The 24,347-nt window shown below is 32.0% G+C and overlaps 1 protein-coding gene across 2 annotated transcripts in view; it reads left to right on the forward strand.

Moving 5' to 3' along the window:
• Positions 1-384: 384 nt before the first annotated feature.
• Positions 385-24,347, forward strand: part of LOC125053946 — a 65,916-nt gene continuing 41,953 nt past the window's right edge. The window contains exons 1-2 of one of the 2 annotated variants that reach the window (XM_047655581.1): positions 385-617; positions 17,707-17,770. The gene's annotated coding sequence lies outside the window, so the exon portion shown is untranslated. The remainder of the gene's footprint in view (positions 618-17,706; positions 17,771-24,347) is intronic. The other variant, XM_047655579.1, reaches the window with a different exon arrangement.

Consider the following 24,347-nt stretch of genomic DNA (forward strand, 5'->3'; position numbering starts at 1 on the left):
CCAATTAAAATTTTACTTTATATTCATATTTTTTATAGGACAGTTTGAGTTTATTTCGGGTAAACCACCCGTGGATTCAGGCACTAACTGTGCATGAAAACATCGCAAATATACTGGGAATATCACCTGAATTCCGAAATAATCGACAGCAGACAGCGCTCAGCGTAATCGAAACCATAAGGAAACATTGACTGTCGGAGAAAAATCTTAGAGAATAAAAGTACAATGTCTTTGCAATAAATTCTTAAGTTCCTAATTAAAATATATCTATTATGATGCACTACGAAAATTAAGTGTCGCACTGTCCTAGACATCTTGAAATATCCACCTGCATCTCGCGGCGGGAAAACCGGCTGCAAATCGAAAAGCACATTCACGTCGCACCTACACCGCGTATTTAGTGGATAAACAACCTCTTTGCGGTGTGCACGTGTGTTCGTCTACGCACCTTTACGATTACTTTACGATTTCGAATCTTAACAATAATATAGTTTGCTAGTGTTGTTCGTGGAGGATGCATTAAGTGTTGATAGGAGTAACTATTTGAAACTGAAAGTTTTAAGTGTCTGTGAAAAGTGGGATCAGGTCAAAAGTCCCCCAGCTCACTTCCGTAAAAGGTATTTTTTTTTATTTACAAAATATGTTTATTATTTATTATACAATAATTATTTGTTTTTATAATCTGTGATAAAAAGATTTGAATGGCAGTGGAATTCTATCCAGTTCAATTTGTATTCTTATTTCACAATTGCAAATATCGCTCTATATTTACCTCAAAATATAGTTATAACTTATATTCATTTATATTTAATACCCAAGTTTTTTTTCACCGGTTGTTTAATTTATTTTCAGCCAATATTCGAGTCTATTTCTCTTTGATTGTAATTTTTTACGAGTGTATTTCAGTTGTGGTTTGTATAATACTGCAATTGTAATAAATTTTATAGCGATATTCGACAGATCAAGTGAACCATTTAAATGTTGGTTTTAGCTATTCTTATTGCTTAATTTTTTTTTTAATTCATGTAACTAACTTTTGTATTAGATGTTTTTCAGTTTTCAAATTATTTGGTAGGAAGTGTTAATATTCCTCACTCCTACACAGAACATGGTTAAGGTTACGAAAATAAAATATATTACGTTATAATTGATTAAACGACCTTACTCCTTATGTAACTCATAAGGTAACATTGAATGATTTTTATGAATATTTCAATAAATCATTTTATTATATAGGTTATACTTAAATACAGAAACGTCTGTCATTCTTGCCCTTGTGACATTTTGCAAATAATCAAATGTGACATAACAGTAAATATCTAAAGAAAAACCGTCTCTATACTTTTTGGTCAGTTAAATATTTTTTTATCCTTTATTCGAGCACTATAATTTTAAATTAAATTAAATTATGATTATATTAAATACTACGCGATCTCCGAAGGAGCGAAGGCCTCCCCATACTTGTCACCTTCGTTACTCATTTGTTTTTTTTCATTCTTTTTACGTTTCGAACTTGTTTTAAAACATATTAACTTCATAAATTAGATTAATTTAAACATGTCAGTTTGTGCCGTATGAAAGCTAGATATCTGTTGCAATAATTAGAATTTAATGTTTGTGAATACCAGTGATTAAAAATCACTTAGTGACAGGTATAATTAATATTATTGGCGAATTATGCAGTTCTATTGCGGTCAATGATAAGTTATCAGTTATGATTCGTCATTTTTGCCATTCTTTGCGGTTATGTAGGCAGAATATAGGGTTGTTGATTAAGTTATAAAGCTCCAAAAAATTTTTTGAAGCCTTTTAACCGTTAGCGAAAAATGATGAGAGATTTTTTTCAACAAACGTAGAAAAAGGCGAAAGATAAAATTTTTGAAAACATTTTTAATTTTATCTTGTTACGCCAAATAAGTATAGATCCTAACACGTGTACTCACACGTTTTTTTAGCGAGTATTCTTTTATATGATGTAAATAGAACACTACAATTATTATTAAAAATTAATTTTTTTAATGAACTAGCGAGTTGAGGAGAATTGACTTCCAGGGAGGGCTTCACTGGGAGATGCAACCTTCAAATAAATAATAGCGTACTCTCTTTTTAAAGGCAGGCGACTCACCCACTAACATGGCTTTCGTAAGATCGTTTGCTCATATGTATAAAAATATAACTTCGAAATTCGAATGAATAGATTTCACCAATGTCCCGTTGTAGTTGTACTTATAGTATAGTTTTATACTTTAACCGCCTTATAGGTATTATGCCGATAACTAAATCAGTGGAATTTCTCTTAAAGTACTATTTCGTCTCTCTCTGTCATATTCTCTTAATACTGCGATGAAAAGAAACAGCAATCGCAATCAAATGTAAATGAAAAAAATATCGACAATAGATTATAACAATCTTCGGTTATATTAACAAAAAAATTACCGCATTAGTTGACAGCCCTGGAGTACTAAACAGTATTGTAATTGCGAAAAATACCTGTTTGATGGATCGCTTTGATTTATGCATGTGGTAAATGCTTTTGAGACGTGTTAAATAAGGTATAAACACTGAGTAATTTAATAATACCGAAAAAATTAGGTTTTAGGCATTTGATACAATATAAATAAATAAATAAAGTATATAAATGGCGCTACAACTACTACTACTACTTTGTAGGTCTGGGCCTCAGACTCTGTTTCATAATCATGAAACGCAAGCCGGTTCCCTCACGATGTTTTCCTTCACTGTTCGTTAAATGCGCACATAGACAGAAAATCCATTGGTGCACAGCCGGGGTTCGAACCTACGACTTCAAGGATGAGAGTCGCATGCTGAAGCCACTAAGCCAACAATGCTTACATACAATATAAATAGTCACTGGTTTATGAGTACTTCAAAGAAAGTGATTTTACGTCTTTTGATCTATCAAAATTAATTGGTATTGTAAATACTTAGTCACTTCATAAAAAAATAATCAGTATTATCGCTCGATTTAAATTAGGTACAATATTTCTGTGAAATTGTGTTTACTCTGATATGTGAAAAAAGACAGAACATTTTATGAATTAGTTATATTTTTAATGTTAAAATTTATAATAGAATTTTTCTTTTTTTAAATTCAAAGACAACTTGACGTATAAATATTCTAGAAAATAAAATGTTATCTGTTGAGAAATAGATTATACAAATATATGTCGTCACGCTCCGGTCAAACTGAAAGTCAATTAACGCTTACTTGTAAATTCATAATTCACGTTCTCTAACACACGACGCGTTGTTTCGTTTTCTAATAAAGAAATGCTCAAACTCAACTTAATATTTAACAAACTTATAGGGTGAGATTGAGACTTGGGAGTAAGCGGAAAAGATTTCCGTATGTCAAAAATGTATTAGATTTTGTAAGTCGGAGAATAATCACGATGAACTTTACCGCAAGGATAAATGTGGTGATTAAACAATCATACTTCACAGATTTGCATATGTTTAAAAATATTAAATCGACTTCTCAAATACCTTATAAGTTAAGTATATCTGCTCAAAGTATAGTCTACATCTAAGGCATAGACAACATCTATAATCTACTGAGAAGGGTATACTAAGTTTTTATGCGTTTAAGCTTCTGTGGTGCAAACTGTCTTTTACTTATATAAAACTAAACTTTTATTAATTATGTCGATCTTGTAATTTCTTTTTTTCCCTCCTTAAACCATAGATCTTTTCTAAAGGTTTTTAAATTTCGAATTAATTTCCTTCAGTTTTAAAATAAATTTCTATAGCTTGGTTTTTTTAATAATATGCCGATTAATTTTAGTATTGTTTAAGTAAAATACTCGTCAGATGGCACGTGAAAGTGATGACCTCTCAAACCGGCTCAGCCACTCAGCCGATAGACGTTTGCAAAACGTGGCTATAGTTAAGGTATCGCAAATATTTTTCTAATATTTAAGCGGGAATGGCTGTAGCTTAATAGACATTAGTCTATGGATTTACTCTAGCAATCATATTATCCATGCTCCTTATGATTTGATGATCTCAAAATTATTTAATAAATTCAAGTACCTACCACATTATTTATATCTCGAAACTGGTGAAGAAAAACATAGCGATGTAGCACATTTTTTTGTTTATAAATTAGTAATTTTACACCTAACATACATATTAGAAAAGAATACACTTAGACAATATACAAAGCCAAAACACATTACATAGATAAACAATATATATTAAACAGAAAAAATAAGTAAGTACATTAATATCAACAAAAAAAAATAGAAAATTTGGTATGATAATTCCTTATTCTTCTTAAATTCTAATAGTCTTAGAATTAATTTGGGCCTCAATAAACTGAGAGCAGCTACAAAACTTTATATATTTTGACTAGAATAATTAAGATATGCATAATTTTTCCGTAAATGCGTAATAGCTTCTTCAAGCGGAAGGATACACTCCATAATCTGCACTAATCCAGTGGCGCTACAACTACAGAGTTGTTCAAAATAGACAGGTCTAGTCTTAGATTTTATCCTTTTCTGTTATTTTATGGACAAAGATGCTCTAAATATTATTTAGTCCCGGAACCCTCACGATATGTACCTTCATAAACAAGTATTATTCGCGTACATAAAGGAGCGTAACGATTCTTAAATTGTCGGCAACGCACTCGCGTTACTTAAAATGAGGTGAGTCTCCTGTCCTGTCCTATAAAAGAAATAGAAGATTCGAGAATTTTACTATCAGAATTTGGGCACTGCTCCAAAGCTTCCAAAGTTTTGCATTATTAGACATAGACATAGAATATTACTGCGATAACCATTATTATATTATACCGCGTGAATCAAAATATGTTTAAATACAAGTTTTATTAAGGATGTCGTGTGTAATTGGACTTTAACATTAGTCTTAAGAGCAGGTAATTAAACATACAAATTGTATGCACGCAAGGTCGCATAAAGTAATAAATCAAGATTATAGCAGTTTTAGTCTATGCAATTATAGCATATAAACACAAGTAACACATTTATGTAATGCTCACCCTTAACTTGACAGCTTCCATTCTGTCAAACGCACTGACGTTCGCTCTTTGAATTTCTGTTTTTTTACACCGATTTCCAAAAGATTGTCTAATGTATAGTGCTTTTCATGAAAGAAGTCCCGCGGATATTTTTGGAACTAAATTTGACAGGTCGGCAATGTTGTCATTCGTCGATGTTATCAAGTTCGTTTGTTGTGGTAGATTTTTTGAATTTTTAACTAGCTTAGTGCATTTTAAATATTGATTACAATGCCAAAAGTTGTAAAAAGTTCGGCTCGAGAAATTATATTAAAGGTGAAAGAGTTCTGTGAAGCGGAACATAAGAATCAAGGTGTTTTAATACAACTAAACAATGTTCGGAAGAGAATTGCCGCCATAACAGGTACTTTTTAGAGTTGCCATTTAATATTTTTTTGCTGTATTGATGGGACTTTTATGATATAAATTCGTTTTTGCGACAAAATTGAACAAATACATAACGTGATGAAACTAGGTAACTGAAATTAAAACATATATTACATAAGCATTATAAACTTAAAGTTATTATTATTTTTAGTTGTTCATAATTTAATTGCAGGTGTGTCAGAAATAACTATAACAAGAATTACAAACGAAGGTATAACAGCGGTGTGTACTTCGAAAAAAATTGTAACCCAACAATTATGCAATAAAACTCTGAATAAAAAATTGTATTGCTTTTCTTTACCCTAATTTCTCAACTTTTCCCTGTAAGTAGGTAGAACACCGCTAATATAAGTAAATAAATATGTATATACTTTTTACATAACAGAAATATTGTTTCTTCGAAGTATGCAGAAAATAATATTACTTGATAAATTACATCTGCTAAATGTAAATAAAATAGGTAAATTTTTTACTCATAAATGGCAACATTACGTCATGCGATTGCAGCGCCGCGTCTGGGGGACTTCTTTCGTGAAAAGGACTATACATTATATTCACTTTTCTATATATATTAGATCAATTTAAGACAGTAACATTGTTATTTTTTTGCATTTTCGAATGGTTGTTTGATGTCACAATGAGAAAACGAATAGAAAACTTCAGCTCAGTACAAACGTAGAAGCACTTGATGTATAATGTTATTAATAAGCGTTTTATTATTCTAATTTGTACGAATCATTATTTGCTATTCTTTTGGGTCCTCTATCTTTGGACGTTTATGGCCTCCTCCATCCTCCACCGGTAGCATCTATTTGCAGTCTGCATGCTTTGTGTTGTCGTTGCTCCACCTCGTCGGTTGACGGCAAATTGCACAGACAAAAGACTTGTGCGAATCACCATTAATCACTATTATTAATAAATACTTTTTACGTATGTAAAAGTAGGTCACGTCTATTTTCTCTGTCTCGTCATGATTTCCATCAATATTCTTAAAATTCTGATATATTCATGTTTTTATGAGCAGTGTTGGCCTAGTGGCTTCAGCGCGCGACTCTCATACCTGAGGTCGTAGGTTCGATCCCCAGCTGTGCACCAAAGGATTTTCTATGTGCGCATTTAACATTCGCTCGAACGGTGAAGGAAAACATCGTGAGGAAACCGGCCTTAGATCCAAAAAGTCAACGGCGTGCGTCAGGCACAGAAGGCTGATCACCTACTTGCCTATTAGATTACCAAATCATGAAACAGATTCAGAAATCTGAGGCCCAGACCTAAAAAGGTTGTAGTGCCATTGATTATTATTATTATTATATTCATGTTTTGAACTATACTTTTTTCATTTTGTATTTAAGTTACCTTAAACGTATTTTTATAGCCATCTTGCCTCACCTTGACATTTAAAACCGACTCTGGGTGTGAATCCTCATTAATTTGTGTTTACCTTTTAAATGTTTAAACTGTTTTTTTTGTAAATTCCTAAGACCTTATTTTTTTTAGGATTTTTTTTAGATTTTTATTCATTAAATAGAAAAAGTATTTTTATTGGGAGATGTTTTATCATTTGACCAAATTCGTATCCATAGAACTTTTTCGTAATAAACTAAGGTTTTAAAGATATCTAATATATAAAATTCTCGTGTCACGGTGTTTGTAATTAAACTCCTCCGAAATGGCTCGACCGATTTACGTGAAATTTTGTGTGCATATCGGTAGGTCTGCGTATCGGACATCTTTTTTCATCCCCCTAAATTTTTATTATCATTTTTTTAGACAAAAATGTTATCTCTACGATCAACCCCTATTTTTATTATAGTAGATACATAGTTATTTTATTCTAAAAAAATGTTTCCTAGAAATAAAACAAAACGTTTGCCGGGTCAGCTAGTATTTACATATTTTTTAATACAATTACTGAATTGCGAAGTATCTAAAATCCAAATTGTATTATAATAATTTTCAACAGAAATTGTATTACAATTCTATAACTATTCAATTTACAAGAGACAATATAAAATATTTTCAAATTATTAATTATTTTCACCCGCAAAATTAACATTCCGGAATTGAGAAATAAGTTTAACTATGCTGAATTATCGCTGATATTCCGTGCCTAGAACGATCGTAAGGTGCTTCGATAAAGTGCTATCTGGAACCTTCAAAGTTTGGAGTTTTAGCTATTATGGCCTATTCGTGTAAACTGCTGTTTCAAAGTCGTTAATATTTAATGATAATGCAAAGTTTTTCGACGCGAAACGCGCCAGGCGGTAATAAATTTTATTACGAATTCAATTGTCAAAAGTAATATTCTCAATTAGTTATTACTGTAGCATTGAACGTGAGGAATTAAAAACAAAAGACGAGACGCGTTTCGTTTGATTTCGATTGGTTTTTGATTTTTTTGTCTTTCTCTTTCTTTTCTTCACGAACGGACTTTCTGATGAGTTGGGTAACCTGGTTGGGTTTCCCTCTTCTTGCAGCCACGTCCTGGTTTTTTGTTTAGACTATAAGTTTCTGTGCCTGGCATATCGTAGATTTTTCGTCAAAAGATGGTCTTCATACATTGTTTACAGTTATGGTACGATGAAATTGCCAACATAGAAAGAAAAGTCGGTAGGCAATTACGTATTAACACCATCGCAGCTCCAAACCGCGATCGCATATTGTTAGCTCCGAGAATTGTTTGGTTAGGATGGGTCAGAAGTGTTTTATTTTATGATTATTAATTTTTTGCGACTTTATTTTGTTGTGGGGCATGTGTATTATAATGTATATGCGTATACTCTCCCGCAGTGCTTTGTGGTGAAGGGTTATATGGGACTCGCTACTGTACTAAGATACCACGGCGCCACCAGCATTCGCGCCACCAGGATACGGTAAGCGTGGCTTGTCCGCATCTGCCACGCGATCTGCCGTTGATATCAAGCCTCTTATGGCCATGACTGATGTGGAATAGTACAGCAAGGGCCATATTCACATCGGCCAATTCGCCCTGGCTTGTGGAGTCATGCTTGCAAGGATTGCTTAGTGCACAGCCGAGATTTTACTAGGCCAACACTTCCTGGCACAAGTATTCTAGTTTCCTATAATCTAGCTTCATCTTTGTTAGATTAAATACATTTTAAATTACGTGTACAGCCAGTTGATACTTTTTAGAATTCAAGTAGGTAATACTTTAGTCTCTGCGTTTTAATTACGTGCAGCCTCGTTTATCACGTTAATTACTAGTTTTTTGGTATTTCCTGCTACAATTTTGGATATTTTAAGTCACTTGAATTAGTATGCGAATCACGATAGGCCTGTCGCGGATTTCGTAATTCAATTTAGGTGATACTGGGCCTTTTACACTACAGATTTTTAAATAATTTCATGGTCCATGCTCCATTTTCTTCATTCCCAATGTCTTTAATAAGAATTATTCATTTGTAAGAATGCTGTATGTACAATAATACAGATACAATCTGATTTTCTTCGCATGTTCTGTAACACACGAATGCCTTGTAGAATTTTGAATTATGTTTTACATTATCACTTAAAATAAATAAATTAGTGGCGCAACAACATCTTTAGGTCTTGGCCTCAGATTTCTGAATCCGTTTCATGATCATTTTTTAAATCTAATAGACCAAGTAGGTCAACATCCAGTGACACACGCCGTCGACTTTTTGGGTCTAAGACATGTCGGTTTCCTCACGATGTTTTACTTCACCGTTCGAGCAAATGTTAAATGCGCACATAGAAAGGAAGTGTACAGCCGGGGATCGATCCTACGACCTCAGGGATGAGAGTCGCACGCTGAAGCCACTAGGCCAACACTGCTCAGCACATTATCACTTAAGTTCAGTATATTTCGTCAATTGTCCATTCCTTGATTTGATCTATGAAACATGTTATATTTTCAGTATAAAACTGTGACACCGTAAATAACGAAGAGTTTCCGATCGTATATTATATCCGGCCTTTTAGTGGTGTGAAGATTTAGGATGGAGAAAAAGTTCTTTCGCCCTATCTTCAAGAGTCATGGTAGGGGCTGACTCATTTGAGTTTAAAGGGCAGAAACAATTCCGCATTTATTTCACAGTTCTACTAGTCCGAAAGATAGCAGTTAAAGAATCCTGGGCCCTTGGGTTTTGCGCCATATCACTAGCCAGACGGTTAGGCTAAAATGTCGTAATAGTTAATTAAACATGTCTGTACCTAAATTGCTAAACTCGTGTCAGTGGTTCGCGCGTCGCCCGAATAAGTAAATAGTTGGGTAATTCTTAAATCGATGTCAAATACGTTATTTCGTAATGATGCTCTGAAAAGGGTATCGCTTCTAAATTTGAAAAATCCTCGAGCTCGGCAACCTTGAATGGATTTATTTTTTCCGTATTTTTGATTTTTAGGTTTGATTATTTTGATTATTACGTATTTAGATGTTAAATATATATCTTCAGTAAAAGTTACACTATGCCCTTCATTTGAGAACTGGCAGTTAATGTATATTCAAAACCATTACATTTAACTGACGTTCATAAATATTATTATTATTGTACATAAAGATGTCATGTGGAACATGGTGTAATGGTTGCAGCTCCTTACAAACATTTTGTAAAACAAAAAACTTAGCAATTAAAAAGAGTGGCGGAGAGTTTATTGCCAGTTCTTCTTGTCCGTTCTACGCCCTTGATTTGAGAACTGGCACTTAATGTATAATTACAAGCATTTAATATGTATTTCTTTATTGACGATTATAAGTGCACATTGTGTTACCTGAATGAATTAATGATTTTGAATTTTAATTTATAGTGAATAAAAATAAATCTATACGAATTAATGATAGTTGTATGTTCAGTGTATACAAGATGTCGATATTTACATTCATAGCTTAAAAGCATGCGTATTGTTAAAATATAATCAACATAATGGTGGATCGTTATCAACTCCAAGTGAAAGCCAATACAAGAATCATTGCCATCTTGAGTTTCATAACACATATCTACTGACCGAATACGAATTTTACCTTGGGTAGATCGGAGTAATGTTAATAAATGTTATTTTACTCTAAACATTAAATCTTTAAAGTACCATTACCATTACTATTACATTATTACCATTACTATTACATTATTACCATAACATTACATTATTACCATTACTTAAAGTACCATTTCGAATGATTTGTAAATTATTTGAGAGAGATTTTAAATAAAAATATTGCCAGACATTATTAAATATCCAGAGACTATAAAGCGTAAATATTTTTGTGGACGTTGAGTTTACTTATTTTTAATTTTGATCATAAAGGAATAAAAATAATTCTTCCATAGGAAGTAGATATTTTATAGACGAAATATGTTCCTAGAGGTTTATCGCATTGTCCAGTTTAATTTCAATTGTCAGTCTGACAATTGACTATAATCGCAATTTTTTTTACGTAAAATTGACAGCTGACAAGTTACACAATCATATTGACGTGCTGTAATTCTTAAGGTACTGTATCTGTAATACTGCGTTTATTAATGTTACTTTTGTGTTGTTGTAATGCATAGTTATTAGGTTGTATACATATAATACATCGAAATTATTATTTGGTTCGTTTGCCTTTTATAACCGATAAGTGTCTAGCCGCCAGAAAATATGAAGTAGGTATTCAATGTCGCTGTATAGTGTCAGAATTTTTGATGGTTTTTAAGATGGTTTTGTTAAAGCTAATTTGTATTTCCTTATTTACACCTGTCTAAATAATAATAAAGTTCGTTTATTTCCAATCAATAATTTAAAATATACAATTGACCTAATTAAATTTATATTTTTTTCGTAACTTAAATACTTAAATATAATCATTGATTAAGGCCTCTTCCAGCTGTTTCCAAACATTTCTATCCACTGATTTATTTCTCCATTCGCTTCCGCTATCTTCTATCCATCTTTATCTTGGACGCTTTCTTCTTCTCTTGGTCCTATGCATATTGTTGTCTTGAAAGTACATCTCTATCTTTTATCTGTGCCTCTCGCTATGTGCCCCACCCACTTCCTTTTCTGTTTTAGACCATAATGTAAGACGTCTATAACTTTTGGTTTTCGTCCTTTTTTTGGTTCGGCTTTTGTATCTATTCTTCTTATTTTAGTAAGTATCCATTACTTTCTGACATTATACTACTTTAGCTACATATTACATGTAAAAAACCAATTAAAAATATAATTTTATACGAATTAGTGTTAATGAGTCAACTAATATCCTAATAATTGGGACAAAGATCTAGATTTTTCCCATTATATACGCCGTTACCCCACATAACTGATTGTTCTTGAAATTTGTCACGGTACATCATATAGTTAGCACTCTGAGTTCTTGTTAACACTATTTGTTAAAGGGTTATTTGATGTAGAACTTGGAATAAAAGACTTTTTTATCCGAATCGTTTTTAGCGTCTTGGTATATTTATTTTATATATATAATGCTGCCAGCATTAAAAGAAAACTTTCACTGGGACGAAATACTGTTTATTTGTGTGTTATGTTAATTAAAAAAAAAAACAAATTCAATAAACATCAATGCTTCCATATTATTTATTACCTAAGATTTATATTCACTGCTGAAAAGTATGGAAAAGATGAATGAGACAAAAAAGAATAGAATTACCAATTTTAATTCTACTAAGGACCATTACACTATAAGTTATTGAATAAGTTTACTTTTAGTGGCCCTTTTAGGTCTGGGCCTCAGATTTCTGTATCTGTTTCATTTTCATTTGTCAAGCTAATAGTGATCAGCCTCCTGTGCCTATATACGCGCCGCCGATATTTTAGATCTAAAGCAAGCCGGTTTTCTCACAATGTTTTCCTTCACCGTTCTAGCAAATGATAAATGCGCAGATAGAAAAGCCATTGGTGCACAGCCGGGATCGAACCTACGACCTCAGGGATGAGAGTCGCACGCTGTTGGCAACACTGTACAACGATTTAAGGATTTAGGGACATTTCACGTGAAGCGGACAGGGAAAAAAAAGTAAGGTTCTGAAAATCGACCATATTCGGCCCATTTGTACTTCTAGTAGGTATGAATGTGTACGCAAAATATTTTTTTTGTATAGTGTATATTTACCAAGTTATAGGTTTCAAAAGAACTGTCGTTGATTGGTACTACAATTTTTCGAAAGTAATTTTTCGAATATAACAAATCTACTATAAAATATTTTACATAGCGATACATATTAAAAATATACTGTTCTTTTTGACAGTAAAAAAAAATTAAAAAAATTAAAAAAAATTAATGGCCAAAACCGGAAGTAAACTTTTCAAACCAGAATTACAGTCACTTCGACCAATTTTTTTTTATTTTTTTTTTCTTTCAAAATATAGCTTAAATGATAATGAAAGTACACTAGAAAATTTAAAATGGGATCTCTATTAGTTTAGGAGATACGTTGAATAATATACACCCGCGTCGCAAGGGGCGCCATATGTAGCGCTTGCAAGGTTGAGCAGTTTGCGCGATATTGCAACTTTATTAATATTTTAAATCGTTTTAGTGTATATTTAACCTCATTTAATGATATGAAATAAGTTTTATTATTATAATATAATATAAATATAACTACATAATACAAATATATTATTATAAAGAAAAAATGTTTTTGGAGCAGATATTTTTTTAAATTTATTCCTTAAATTTTTAAATTTTCGTTGAAGTTCCAAGTGAAATGGGTTAAAACATCGATCACCGTACGGCGCCATTAATAATAACAACTGTCACAGATTAAAACGTGCACAAGTCGCTGAGCGGTTAAAGCAACACTAAAGTTTAAGTTACGAAACCGCTAGGCGTCATATTTCTATCTCTTTCTTGTAGATAGGTTTGACCGTTTGACTCTATCTGAGACAAAAAAGTACTACACGTTACTAACAGATGGCGCTATTAGTCACGTTTCGCAAATAATAAAACTTTTCTACTGCTCCAAAAACGTTTTTTCTTTATAATATATTATTAACTTATATTTGTATTATGTAGTTATATTTATATTATATTATATTAATAAAACTTATTTCATATCATTAAATGAGGTTAAATATACACTAAAACGATATAAAATATTAATAAAGTTGCATTATCGCGCAAACTGCTCAACCTTGCAAGCGCTACATATAACATATGGCGCCCCTTGCGACGCGGGTGTATATTATTCAACGTATCTCCTAAACTAATAGAGATCCCATTTTAAATTTTCTAGTGTACTTTCATTATCATTTAAGCTATATTTTGAAAGAAAAAAAAAAAAAAAAAAATTGGTCGAAGTGACTGTAATTCTGGTTTGAAAAGTTTACTTCCGGTTTTGGCCATTAATTTTTTTTAAATTTTTAAAATTTTTTTTACGGTCAAAAAGAACAGTATATTTTTAATATGTATCGCTATGTAAAATATTTTATAGTAGATTTGTTATATTCGAAAAATTACTTTCGAAAAATTTTAGTACCAATCAACGACAGTTCTTTTGAAACCTATAACTTGGTAAATATACACTATACAAAAAAAATATTTTGCGTACACATTCATACCTACTAGAAGTACAAATGGGCCGAATATGGTCGATTTTCAGAACCTCACTTTTTTTTCCCTGTCCGCTTCACATGAAATGTCCCTTTAGTCAAATTAGGTGAAAAAAATCGACCACAATTTTATTATTACATACACAATTCTACTCTGTCAAATAGTTCAACAATTGAATAACCTTGTTGGCAAATGCTACCTCATTTACAAAACAAATTCTATGAAAAAGAATGTAATGAAGCGTGACAATAAATTAGCATTTGAATAAACGTACTCGTCACTCGAATATCGATTAGTCGATACATCCGATTATCGATTCTAATATAAATTCAAGGGCGTGTCGATCATTTCCCATGGCGTTTACGTAATATGGTTGAATTTCTAAAAATCCAAATAGAAGAAATCGAAGTGTTTTTGTTTAACCGCAGGATAACCAGTAAAACTTACGGTGTCTAGGGCAGGTTGTACGAATGATAAAAGATATGACTAGTGGGAAATCATGTAAAATATGTGCAGAAACTTATTTTCTATGGACTTTACAATAATTAAGTATTGATACATAGTAAATAATATAGAATACACCATAATACCTAACGCTTATACGTAAATTAATCAATAAAGCTTTTTATAAATTTGACGATTATTTAAATGATCCTAATCCTTGGAATTGATTTGCTCTAGTTCAAATGGCTTGCGCTGCCTTACAAACAATTTGTATGACTCAAAACTTGCCGATTAAAAAGAGTGGCAGTGAGTTTCTTGCCAGTTCTTCTTGCCCGCTCTACGCCCTCGACTTGCGTACTGGTAGTAAATGTAAATTTAGAAGCAATTTGACATCTTTTCTTTAGACGTTTATAAGTGTACTTGGTTACCTATATGAATTAAGTTATTTTGAATTTTAAGATTGCTTAGTAATATTTTGAATAGTTTTTGATTATCATTCAAATCATTGGTTCATTTTAACTTAGTTTTAAAGTTTTTGTACTTTTAATGATTTTTTTTCTTCGATCTTTAAATTTCATAGAAATTTCGTTTTATTATATAATATTGATTTGATTGTTTACACGAAGGTTTTCAGAATGAAAGCTATGAATAAATATTATCTTTCGTTAACTTTTTTAAACTTAAGGTTAGATTATAAATTTGTATGAATCTAGGGAGTCATTGAAACAACTAACAAATTGCATTTGCTAATGCAAACGTTGCATTTGGTTGAATCGAATAATCGCATGATAATTAATTTGAAATACATGAATAAACATTGATTGTGTCTCGTAATCATTTTTATTACCTGAATGTTCCCATGCGTGTTTAGCATTTGGTAAAAAATTAAATGTTAAGTAACTCCTGAGCCGCTGCTAAGGAAGATCTCCGGTTCATTAGGCAGCGAACTAGCGAATTGTGGAACTCCCGGTGGTGATGTGCAGTTACGACTTTCAGTTGTTTAATAAATAATAGTTTAAAAAAAACTAAAAAAACACGCTAAAAATACTTGTATTATTGTGAAAAAGCGTGGGTTGCTCGATAGACGAAAAATATGGCACAGAGCGCCCCACGCTTTTTCACAATAATACCAGTATTTTTTGTTCATTACCATTTTCAGCCTAAATTAGGAATTATTTTTCACTTTTTAGTTTGATGTGCTTTAAAAGCGTGTTTTTTTTAAACTATTATTTATTTTTTAGTTAAATTTTTTCATTTATTTTTCGGATTATTGCATTGTCATCGATCTTTCAGAGGTGCGCAAAATTTGAATAAAATCTGTCCGTTTAAAGTGGGTCAAAATCGAGTCCAAAGGAGTCGGTTACATACATACATACAGGTGAAGCTAATATAAAGCGTGTAAAAACGAGAGCATAGCCTTCAAGCTGACAACCCAATAACTATAATGGGTGTCTATTGGCTGCATTGACTTCAGCCCTTTATGGGCTTTCTGTAGTCTCGTTTGCCTATTCTATAAAAAGTGTAGCTTCCCTGTAACTCCCAATTGCGATTCCTTCAATATTGAGATACATCAAAATTGCATACAAAACGTAGGGATTGGACAAGGACTGTTCTCCAAAAAAATTAGCTAGTGTCTGAAAAAAACGATCGCAGAACAGATTATTTTATATTTTTTTTATATGCTCTTTATCTTATGTATTTATTTTAATGTATACTACCTGTGAACTGAAGTTTCTAATTTTCTTTATTCTGTTGTTAAGCTGCTCAGAGCAGTAATACCTCATCAACTTACTAATATTTTTGGTTGTTACGCGATAGGCACTCGGAGACTGAATTGACATATTATATATTTCAAACTTGCCTTAAAATGAAACTTGGGGTCAATTTCTAGCATAGGAATTTCCTGTAAAAGAAACCAACTGAATGATGAATCGTCTTTGTTTTATTTGTTTTATATTTACTAATTAAATATAATTCTTCTTCTAAATATAATGTTAGAAGTTTTTGTATATATTGATGTCTTCTATAAAACTGTAGTTTTTGCTCTATTGTCAATAGTTTCCGCAGCCTACGCGATATAGAGATTTTTATTGGTATTTTCACACATTGGGTTACATTATCGATTTTTTCATACGGATCTCTAACTTTTTTTAAAATATTTTTGTCAATGTTCATCATGCATAATGTAGGATTCAAATGGTAAAAGAAACATTCAAATCGGTCGAGTAGTTTTTGATTTTCAATGCAAACAAACAATCAAATCTTTCCTCTTATTACTGAAGATAACCACAACATCAAATAACATGTATTGCTGGCCATTTCGTGCGGTCAGACAAAAGGCGCGTATTTACGTAAGGCAACCGGTACTGGGCGAAAGCCGCAAAAACTAGAAGATGTGTGCATATGTAATACTTAACGGTGAAATATAGTCTGTAGACTAAAAAGTCCCGTAAACCGTGGGGACGCCCCTCTATTTATTTATTTATTTGCTTAATGGTATTCTCTTGGTATATCTATTTTACTAATTATAATTACCTAATAATAATTACACTGTAACACAAAGCAAGAGTATAATATTAAATAAATGAAGACAAAGGATAAATGGGCGGTCTTACTGCTAAAAGCAGGTTCTTCCAAACAACCCAAACAGTATATATTATGTGCTTTTGTTGAAGTTAGATAATAGTTGTAAACTTTCGTTTGTAATTCTCCCAACTGTCAGAAACAGTCCAAGTTTAATCAAAATATTTTCACTCATGGAGATATCGTATCCACGAAGAGGATTTAATTTTATGTTTAAGACGAAATAATTATCGAACTCCGGGTCAGATGTAAAGCGTCTATGGGTAAGAGTCAGAAATGAGATAAAGCGGGAACCATGAATCCTGTATGTCAAAATCCAATAGGTACATGTTTGACGTATGTGAGTCGGACTTACGCGCTAAGTGACGTTACTATATCTTAACCTTAAACTGTGGGGTACAAAAAAATCACTTATTCATGTAACTTAATATACACGTACGAAAATCACTAAAAAATGACATTTACTGCCAATTGAATATGGGGCGTTGAACTAACAAGAAGAACTGGCAATAAATTCTCCGTCACTCTTTTAAATTGCATCAAAACTCCAAAAAACCATTGCATCATGCTCCTAAAACTTCCTAACTTCAGTTTGAGTCATGAAAATAAAATTCGTACAAATGAGTATTTATATGTAATATAACACTATTGTAAAACTTCAATATTTTTTTAATTTCGAATCTAATTAAACGTTTATTGACATTACTTATATTTACAGGTAGATACATAATTTGTCCGGCGCATGACACTACGATCATCGCGTGCGCAAGATAATAAAGAAGGTATTTCTATTGATTGTTTTAAGGAATATTTTCACGTTATGAATGTGAAAACTATTAAACAATAGTATATTTTTTATAAGGTGATTATAGATAGGTAAGTTTAGAGTTTTTGGCCTAGAATAAAATCGGTAAAATAACTAAAAGTACCTGTGCGTAACCCCCCCCCCCCTCACGCTTTGACAAGTTACAAGGCAGTATATCTTGAGAGAATTCGAATAGCGAAACGATAGTGCGTTCCTTTTGGAGACCCTAAATGGAGAGTTAGGAGAGCCTTGCCTTGGCCTTGGAATAGCGGAGCAATAGTGTAGCCTTATCCGCTTCATCTCTACTTTCTGGTCCAACACGCGTCAACACTTAAGAACATTCCCTTTCATCTTCCTTGTCAGTACGGGTTCTGTCATAGGGGAATCCGGCTAGACCTTTCAATATCTTATACTATATGAGGCAGTATACTTCTTTTTGCGCATAAGGGAAAAATGATGAGAGTAAATTTTTACGATGGCGCGCACGTCACAAAAAACCGACACTCTGAAGTACGCTATAGTCAACATTTTAAAATAAAAATGTCCAATTCTTTAATTATGTCGAAATAATTTTGTGATATTTAAATAAACTTTATTTAACTAGATAATGCGTTATGTTAAAACTTTCAGTTTCATTACCTTTTTTCTATTATTAGTGTCGTTTTTGTAAAAAAAAATTATTTTGTTACGCCAAAGAAGTATAACTTCTAACGCGTGTACATAAGGTACACACACATGTTTTTTTAATATATATAGTGAATGCGTTGAAATCATACACAATACCTGATTGACAAAGAATTGAAAAGAAAAAATTATACACATTTTGTGTAATTCTAATGTTTACATATTTGATAAAAGAAACCTTAGAAAACATTGTAGTTACTATGTTATTTCAAAATGCAATTTCGATAACATGTTATACGTGACATTAAAATATGTCAGACATATGGAATTCTTCGTATATTTTAAAATGTTGCTCAGTTTTATGAAAATGCATTATATTAACATTTACCTGGTATCAGGGTTGACATGATTAAAACTCTAACGTTCATGATAGAAATATGGTTGTGTCAAAACAATCTAACGATAATACTCTTATTTAATATTTTATTCAAACATATGATACAAAGCCCTCTGCCATTGAGTGTTCATGTTACCACTTAACATCAGATGAAGCTACAGTCCGTTTCCCGCCAATTCTATAAAAGAAAATGCGCACATAGAAAATCCATTCCAAAAAGGGGTAGTGCAACATTTTGCGCGCAAGCTAGCTTTAGACAAATAGCAAGTAATAAAGTTATTTATTTATTTCGTACAGCTTACTTAAATTATATATAACAAAAAACAATTATACTAAAGACAGCCAAAGATGGAACACATACAAAAGATTCCAACATTGTCACATAATGAATAAAAAATATTAGATACATTTAACTAAGTAATTCGAGTGTGTGATGGTGTGTAAATGAGATTATGTATGGGTGTGTAGGTATGGTGTGCGTTATTTAGCACTGTGGATATTCTTAATAATCTCAGCATATTCCGCGACAGCTAAGTTGATTACATAAAGGCGTTTAATAACAATATGACAATAATTGCTTTGATATACAAATTGATACTAAAGAAAGGCGTATCTATTGAACCACTAACATATTAGCTAAGCAAGTACTCGAACAGGTTACATAACCTAATCATGTTTATTGAAAGTGAAATTTGATTACAAGTTGATGAAATGGTTCATTGGAGGAGTATTAGGTATCTACACGCTAAAAGTTGTATGTAATTGTGTATAATGATATTCACAACAATATAAATATTTTTTATACAAGAATAGATTTTATTTCGATAGTCAATTAAGAATATTAATTTCCTATTCTTGAAAATATGTATAAATAACACGTAATGAATAATAATTGTGCATTAAAACCCGATACCGTACACGTAAAACAAAAGATGTTTAATTTTGTTTTATTAAGCATTTGCGTGATTGCTTCATTGTATTGCGTAACTTTAACATGTTCAAAGTCAAATAAAATGTCATATTGACAATATTTTGTGATATTTTCTTAAGACACCACAGTAGACAGTACACCTGTGTGTATACAGTATAAAAAAATCGAATTGTAAATCTTTTTCGTTTTTTTTTGGATCGGATATATTTTTTAAACCTCATTCATTATTTAATACTTGCACGCATTTGCGATGAAGAACTTTAAAGTTGTAATAACGTTATAATTTTGATATTGTTGTATGTAAAAAATAAATAAATCAATGGCGCTACAACCTTTTTAGGTCTGGGCCTCAGATTTCTACAAGCAATCCAATAATAGCATTTTGTGTCTAAGGCAAGCCGGTTTCCTCACGATGTTTTCCTTCACCGTTCAAACGAATGTTAAATGTGCACATAGAAAGAAAGTCCATTGGTGCACAGCCGGGGATCGAACGTACGACCTCAGGGATCAGAATCGCACGCTGAAGCCACTAGGCCAACACTGCTCAATATAAATTTTGTTTTTACAAAAAGTTAAAATATACTTTCTAAATGAATAAAGATATAAACATATATGTATTTTAAATATTTTTATAGTTGAGTTACTATTCCGTTCGTCCACTTAAGCGACCTTGTATAGCGAATCAACACTATCATATAATTCACTGGTCGCGTCGGTCATAGATATTTATAGTCTTATTATAAGGTAGAACCTAGTACCGGGTGTCGTCTATGACGATATTTGCTATTAATCTCTCTAACATTAAACTGGTTATTAGCATGAGAATTGAAATATCTCTATCATAATCGACTGCCAAACTTTAGCAAAAATTAAATGCATAAATATATCTTATTGCATTTAGGACGAGATACATTATAAACAGACGCACAGAAGATTTATTTAACGGGGTGCAAACAGGCAAGAGGTTCATCTGATGTTAAGTGATACCGCCGTCCATAGACACTCACACTGCCAGTAGGCTCGCAAGTGTTGCCGGCCTTTTAGGAATTGGTACGATTTTTTTTTCGACCCTAATTTGAATTGGTTCGGAAATACTTCAGCGTTTCTTAAGGCAATATCTGCCGCGCACCACCACTATGTTGAACCAGTTGAATTGTGATTGGTCAACAATGTTTCTAGTCCAATACGCGTTGACTCGCGACCTGAGATAGATTTTGATGTAACAGGAGGCAAACGGGCTCACCTGATGTTAAGAAATATGGACTCACACATTGCCAGAAGTCTTGCAAGTCTTTTGCCGGCCTTTTAATCGGTATCGGTTTTCTAGAAGGACCCTAAGTCGAATTGCTTTGGGAATACTTCAGTGGGCAGCTGTTTCCACATATTGATTTTTACACGTCTATCGTTTATTGTCACCCACTGAACAGTCCTTAAACACCTCACCTTTGTCAGACACCAGTAATTTGTCTAATCACTTAGTTCTCATTGCAATCCGTTTAAGAAACATTCCATAAATCATTTCATACATATCCGAGCCTCATAGAAGGGATTATTTGTAAATACTAGATATAGATTATATGTTATACAGTATCGTAATGTTTACTAGGCAAGCCGGTGCACCGAGGTGACCGCATTCCTATCAAATGCCCGCGGAACCTACACTCCCTTCTATTTGACCATTTACACATATCCTTTGCATATACTTTTCATCAGATTAAATTCTTCTAAATATAAATTTTAGTTCTTTTTTAACATGGTATTATACAATTTTCGAATTAAGAATTATTTTCATAAAGATTCGACTATATTTTTGTTAGTATATTACGACATTAAAGGGACGTCTAATTGCATTGAACTAAAGTTCTCATCTGTCTCTTTCTTTAAAAGCGTAAACACAATTTGACAGAAAGAGTACACAATACTTTGGCTAAAAGTGTGTAATTGGATTTCTTTAGTATTTATGAAAAAATTAATGTCGTGAATGTCTGAACCTTATAAAGGTATCCTAAAGTTGACAAATAAAATAAACAAATATTTATATATAAATTAAGATTCAGTTATAATTGGCGGGAAATATGAGTTCTTGAGAGCTTGGTGCTGCAGTTATACCTAACTAAAATTACGTAATAATATTTGTAATAAATGAAAATTTACACAAAATAACAATTTGAAACAAGACAAAATAAAAATTAATCAAAAACATTTCATTTCAACATATGTACGATGTATATGTCGTATCAGGCAAATATTAAATCAAAATTTTGACGTATTACATTTGGTTAAGTGTCATTTTTGACAGCACGCAAAACCAGGCTTAGTTTTACACTGAACGTTTCGGAATGTATAAAATTTACAAATTATATTCAATAGCTGTATAGTATCAATGTCATTAACCCACTTATTGACAAAACACCTAACAATAGCCTTTTCTAGCCCCTTTTCATTGAACCTTTAGAAATGTTTATAAATAGTTGTCAATTTCCGTAGTTTACAATGAAATAGAGTAAAAATAAAAATTCTATGTTACTTTGATTTAACCTTACTCTATGTCAATCTAGACATTGTCATTTAGGTGTCAATGTCAACTCTCACTGTTAATTACAGATTATTCGTAATTGATATTTCGCGTGATTTAAACGCCTTCTTACTAAATAAGTACATTTTTCTAAGTATTGGAGGTGATCGTATTCTAATTATATCGTCTAAATATGAAGTTCTTTCTAAGCGTCTTTATCATCAGAACAGTGTTGGCTTAGTGGATTGAGTGATAGGCTGTGTGTTAATGAAGTTTTCTTTGTAAGTTTGATAAAGGAGAATATCGTGAGATAACCGGCATCCTTTAGACCCAATAGTTGACATGCGTCAAGCATAGAAGGCTGATTAACTACTAGACAATTTAGAAAAAATACAGAAATCTGTGGCCGAGACCTAGAGGTTGTAGTGGCACTGGTTTTTCTTACCTATATCATCTATTGTCTTTCAACAGATATATTTCGGGTCGTGCTCGCTGTCTTATGTCATATGTTCATTAAAAACTGAAACTAGAGTTTTCCTATTGGAATAGACATTTCTTAATTCTATAAAATTGCATTAGAAACAGACGTGTTCTCATAATTACCTAAATATAATTTCAAGATTTAAATCAGTCAAGGTTTTAATTGGAACTTCTTGGAATTAGCTTTAACACGAACTTTTGCGGCAACGCCGTATTAACTTCCAAGTAATTTAGATTTGATTTGAACCGAGGCTTAGTTATATTTTAACTGGTTTTTGGAATCGTCTTTAGTTTACGTGAAAACGATTGAAGAACTTGAAACGCGTACTTAAATTAAGTAGAACTTATTAGAAACGCGTTATTACCAATATAAATATATACCTGTGTAAAGAACACATATTTAAAAGTCGTCTTCTAGAACCATTAAGTGACAAACAATTGAATGTAAAAGCTGACATTACAATGCAACAAATTAAAAAAAACATTGTGTTTCTGTACTGAACAGTTAAGTGACATGTAATTTAATGTAAAAATTTGATATAACGTTATACCTTATTTAAAAAAATTATATATAATCCGCGGATTCTAAGTTCCAATAATAATGGATACACTATTTACAATTTATCTGCTCCCATTTCAAGGTTGCTTCACATAAATTAGCTTTTCTAATCATTTAACAGTTGACAATACATAAATAATAAGCAATAGTTTAGATACAATATGTTAATACAAAGTTATACCTTTAAATAAATGACAACTATTTTCAGGTATCGTACAGGCTTTGTGCTGTTCGATGCATATACGGTAATAGAAAATGTGAAACTTCACATTACTGCTTTTGCCATTGCCCTACTCTATTAGAAAATCTTCTCACAAACGCCTATAAGATCATACATTCGCTAGGAAAGCCTAAGTCACGTATTCTGAGGGTAAAATTCGCGCATGACACATGTCATGACCCGTATGTCAAAATCAAATACGTTTTTGACGTTTACGACAAATGACATATACGGTCTAGGGCTGTATTTTATTCTCTTTGATTTAGAAGCAGTTACGTCAGACGCAGACTCATCGACATTTGAATAAGCATTTTAAACCTCTTAATTAATAAATACACGAATTTTGATTGAAAAGTATACCCTCTATAAAGCGCCCCCCTAACAGAAACGTAACTCAACATTATAATACCTAACGATGCAGGTTGTGTAAAAGATTTAAAACAAAAAAAGGGTGCGTGTACTTATGTACGCGCGTAAGAAGTTATACTTCTTTGGCATTATTAAAAATAGTTTTTGATTGCATGCAAATAATTAATTACAATTAAATAATCAAAGACTGGAAAAGGAGTCATTATAGTCAATAAAGTTCAGTTTACATTTGAAAAATTAAATAAATAAATATTTATTATCATTCTCTTACATTAAGTGTTACACAATTCTATTCGAATGTTGTTTTTAAATGCATGTGGATAAATATTATAAATATAAATACACAGTGAACAGAGGCGGTGTGCGTGCCAACATGCGCCACTAACAGAGGTTCCATTTCTGTTTTTTTGGTAGCATTTTTTCCTCAACTTAATGAGCGATTTAGTGGGCAACTTCATG

This window comes from Pieris napi, chromosome 11, assembly GCF_905475465.1.
Source record: "Pieris napi chromosome 11, ilPieNapi1.2, whole genome shotgun sequence".
In the NCBI taxonomy this organism is placed as follows: Eukaryota; Metazoa; Arthropoda; class Insecta; order Lepidoptera; family Pieridae; genus Pieris; species Pieris napi.